The 5,000-nt window shown below is 45.8% G+C and overlaps 1 protein-coding gene across 11 annotated transcripts in view; it reads left to right on the top strand.

Annotated features, from left to right (window-relative positions):
- Positions 1–5,000, top strand: part of LOC125949255 (cytoplasmic polyadenylation element-binding protein 3-like) — a 247,030-nt gene that overhangs the window by 149,923 nt on the left and 92,107 nt on the right. The gene's annotated exons all lie outside the window — the stretch shown is intronic.

Genomic DNA, 5,000 nt, shown 5'->3' with positions numbered 1-5,000 from the left:
GTTTCATGGGATATATTTCTCCCAAATTTGCATACTCCATTAGGTTCTTACTTGCAGAAGAAGAGAATACTTACGGTTTTACATCCATTTTTCACATCGTTCGCATCGCACATTCGTTTGACTTCGATCATATTCGGTTGTTTGTATAAATAGTTTTAGATATGTTTTCTCTGTAATTAAGAATGTAAGCAATTGAGCTGCTTTTACCGGATGAATTGATTGAAACGTACGAAAAACACGCAAACATAAAAATATTCACCCTTTACAAAACAATGTATGGAATTATATAGTATTGTGTGGTTTTCACTTCAAAATAATGCAATAATATTTTTTCTCCATTTCAACGATGCAGTTAAGCTATTTAATCCCAAGCGCATTTTTTGAGACCCTATGAAAGGTTTTAGCGCCAAAAATAATGGACGGATACACCTAAGAATTAATTAACAAACTAATATGGGTTGGTGGTGAGATGGGTTGGCAGTTGGTGTATAAGTCCATTATTTTTAGTAATAAAACCTTCAATAGGGTCTCAAAAGATGCGCTAATTGATATAAGATTTTATTTTATATTTCATTTGTTTTTACTCAGATGTTAAGGGAAAACAGCAAAACAAGTAAATTTCTAACCTTAAGATAATTTTTTTTCTGTACTGTATATAAAAACTTACGAGTCGTATGTTTCGAATATTATATAATCACGAATATTTGATTATCACTTATTGACAACCTTGCTCGATGAAGAAACGACAAACAGGAGAAAAACTTGCAAACTATTTTCAGAAATTTAGTAAAGAAATGCGGGCTTCATTGCTCGCTCGGGTCGCTATTGGCTCGATTGCAGAAAAAACAGTTTGGTTTCTGAACGATTCAAGAAAAAAAATCTGGGTCACTGATCCGATGAAAAGATGGAAATGTTTTATTGACAGAATCTGTAAATTGGTCAAAGATAGCACCAACAAATGACAACATATTTATAATATATCATAAACTATAATTATATCACAAGCAGCTATGCAAGTTCTTTAAAACAAATCCATAAAATGAAGAAATTTCTCGCAGAGATACAAATACAAATACAAAACTACAAAATACACACACAGTTAAATCATTATTTGTGGTTTTCTAAGAGCCACTCCGTCTCTTAACTTTTCGAGTGCTTCATAGCCATCGCTTTCGGACACGGTAAGCACAGATGTGCAAACCACAGACTACCGTTCGAATCGATTTCCCTTTTTCCATGAAATGTACAATTTTTGGAAATTGAATTAAAACCTGACATGCTGTCCCTTGAGCGTCGGAAGTCTCTCTCTCTCTCTCTCTCTGCCCTTTTCCTCTAGCAAAAATGGATGCCAACCTGTTGTTCAGTTTGCACATTCCGAAACCAAACCGATCGCAATCGCCCATGGCATCCGAGCACCTTCTAGCTCCACCCTCTATGGGTAGCATTTTCATCGTTTTCGGTCCATCCGGCCTCTTTCTACACCCCCTATTCCGGGGCAATAAGACGAATTGCTGCTTCGCTATAATTGCGCAAATGTTGTTCGCCTGTCACACGCTTTGGGTACCTTGCCCAAAGCGAAAGCGAGAAAAAGCAAACAAACGGCCGAGCCCCACATTGCCGCTCGAACATCAAAATCATCTCGATCTCGATCGCAAAACCATCGAACATGTAACGGATGTGCAATAGAAATGGTTCGGTCTGGAAAAGGAACATGTTTTGCATGTTCCGCCTCGAGGAGTACGAGAGCATACCCCAGGGGGGATGTAGTAGCACTCTCACACGGTCATGCGGCTCTGCAGCAGCAGCACCATCGACAGCATCGGCGGCTGTCCGTGCAATTGATTACCATTTTCCACTTTGGCAGCTCGTACATACAGAGCAAATAAATAAAATGAATAATGAACTTCAAATCCGACCCCAAAAAACACTCTACCGCTGCTGGAGTGCTGTGTGTGTACGCCGAGAAATGGGAACCGATCTTATCAGAACATCAGGCACCACAGCCGCAGCCCCAGTTGAGGGTTTCACTTTGGTCCCGGTGGTGCTCAACCAAATGAACTCTTCATGTTGTCGGTGGTTTCTGCTCTTCTGGCTGCCACTCTGCCAGTAACCCGGATTCCACCGTTGGTTTTTTTTTTTCCTTTTCCTCTATCCCCCAATGTGTGTGTGTGTTACAGTGAACTTGTAATTGAACCAAGTTCCCGGTCCAACCAACGGGCCTCACTCACTGCATTACCGAAAAGCCTCTCTCCTCGCTCGCTCGCCACCGACTATGCAGAATCCGATGCTCAATGGACCGCAATGGACGCGATCCGGACGGGTCGTCCTCGTCCTCGTCCTCGTCGGGATTGGTGCAGGTGTCGGCCTCGGGATCAGTTCGCTGTCTGCACTTTGCGCTGCTCGGTTTTCGGTGAATGGATTTTTCATTTTTCACATTCCCCGCCTCCTTCCGCACCCCTGCCAGGAATGTAATCAGGTGGTGCCGGCGGAATGTAGCAATTTCCTGGCGTCGGCCATAGCCTCTGGTTTCACTAGCGAGCTTCCCCATCGGAAATGGGGATCGGATCGTTATTGATTGCAAAATCGTCAAGCCCTCAGGCACGCGAACACGGCATTCGGTTCTGCATCACAGCCCCAACAAATACACACACACACAAGCACGTGGCCACACGCCAATGATCGAGTGGCTCTCTCTCTCTCTCTTTCCCTTGGATGCTTGGGAAAGTGCCAGATTCTGTCGCCGTACCCACCAGCGACCGGCTGGTGGATGAAATTGAATTATCGAGTACCGGGTACCAACACACACACGCAGCCTGGGCCTCACCTGTGTGTGTGTGGCAACGTGTGGCACTTTGGTGGAAATTCTGGGAGTATTTGTTGGAGGAAAAAAACAGAAAAGACTGCGAGGGGCTCGATGCCTTCGCGCGAGAGGCTACTTTTGGGGTCGAGCATCGGCATTAATGTTATTTATCGGACCATCGGAACGGCCCTTAATCCGGGTTTTTACGGAACCGGATTCGGCTGGTGGCTATGGGATATCGGGCTTCAAAGGCGATAGAGATAAGTGCGCCACCAGCACCACCACCACAATGTTTAGAGAGAGAAGCGTCGGTTTGTCGCTTGTAACGGAATGTTAATTATAATGCAAATGGCCTCCGTCACCACCGCCTCTGCTCATCCGCTTAATTTATGCCGGACTCAATTTGTGCGCAAACCTGAACCTGTTTACTATCACTCTTGGTGGTTCCGGTTCCGGTACCGATAGCAGCAGCAGCAGCAGCAGCAACAGCAGCAGCAACAGTAGAGCAACCGTCAGTCGGTTGCCGGAAGGACTGCTTTTCGTTGTTGGCTTTCCCCTCTCGATACGGATACTAAAAGGGAGGTTTTCTCCGTTGTTTTGTCACACAACGACACCGAGGAGAAGGAGGAAGGAAGGCTTGTGGTAACATTTGTTTGATTTAAAACCTCCACCGGCCCGCGGGGACGACAACCAGTCGGCGAAAATAATGACTCTTGGCCAGCCGCGCTCTTAATAATAAACGCGACCATCGCTCATCATTCCACAGGCCCCGGGTCCAGCGTCCAGGGAGAGGGCACGATAGAAATCTTAATTAAAATCCAATCCGATCCCCCACACCCGGGGGCCCACCCGCGGTATCGTGGCCTTCATCCCGAAGTCAAGTGCAGAGGGAAGTAAGTGGAACAGGCGAAAGAAGAACATTTGCAGCGGAAGTTCATCCACGCGGCGCTCGCTCGCGTATCGCCAAAGTTTTAACGACCTTTCTCTCTCTCTCTCTGCCGAAGCGGCACCATAAATTAAACATTCAAAAACCGGAAGACAACAAAACAAAAAGGCCCATCACGACGGGGTCTGCCCAGAACTGTGTACTGGAACTGGAGGGTTGGGATGGGGGTTTGGTTTATCTTTTCGACCCACTTTCCACACACACACACACACCCTTACCTGGACCTGTTCGCGAACTCTTGAGCAGGAGGCAACCTCTCGGGCAAGAACGCTCTCAATGGTGGCCACAGGAGCAACAGGAGGAAGCGCCGCCAGTAGCGTCGGGCTAGGGTAGGATAGTGGAGGGTGCGCCACGGTGCTGGAGGAGGTCTGTCAGATGAAGATAAATATTGTGTTTTCGCCTATTGTTCTGCCGCTGCACTTGGCGATGCTCCGGAATGGCCACTACTAGAGGAGAGGAGATGCTGCTGTGAGGATCTGTGTAGAAATCTATCAGCATTCGAAGCGAGAACAGGGCTCCTGGCCATCGGGAAGAGTTCTTCGCAAAAGTTCCGTTTTACAAAACGAACAACAACAACAACAATAACGGCAACGGTACAAAGCCTTGGTATCCATCCGGCCGGTGGTACTCGGTGGCTTTTCTTCCGTTTGTTAAAAATACCTGGAGCGTATTGGGGGAGCTTCCCTCCTGCCTTCTTCTTCTCCTGATTGACGAACCCGGTTTCGGTTCCGGCTACGGGTTGAATTGGGGTCTTGGTTCGTGTTAAATGGTTCGAATGAAATTTGAGAAGAGAGCGTCGCAGCCCCATCGTCTGCCGGATCTGGGTCCTTCGAAGGAGTCGAATCTATTAGGAAGATTTGTATTACGTTCATTTTGTCGGGTAGACTGTATGAGGCGTACATTTGCATATTGAAGGGAAGTGAACGTTTCTACGGGCGAGTTTTCACGCCACGGGACCTTGACGAAAACCATCAATCATCGCTTTTCAATATTCTGTTGTTTTAAAGAAACCGGAACTGATAATGATTGTTTGTGAGATGCGCATGGTTTTTGGAGAAATTAATTGATAGCACATGCTGATGCGTGATTATCAAAAAGATAGAGATCTTAAAATGGCTTTAATATGTAGATTAATTGTTATTAATAGGTACTGGTGGTACAGCTATTTTATTCATTTAAACAAAGTAGTACACTTGTCGATAAACATCACTACTAATCACAACTCTATGGATGTAGTATTTAAAATGAATCCAA

The sequence above is a fragment of the Anopheles darlingi genome, chromosome 2 (genome assembly GCF_943734745.1).
Source record: "Anopheles darlingi chromosome 2, idAnoDarlMG_H_01, whole genome shotgun sequence".
Classification (NCBI taxonomy): domain Eukaryota; kingdom Metazoa; phylum Arthropoda; class Insecta; order Diptera; family Culicidae; genus Anopheles; species Anopheles darlingi.
This window is presented reverse-complemented; position numbering and strand designations above follow the sequence as displayed.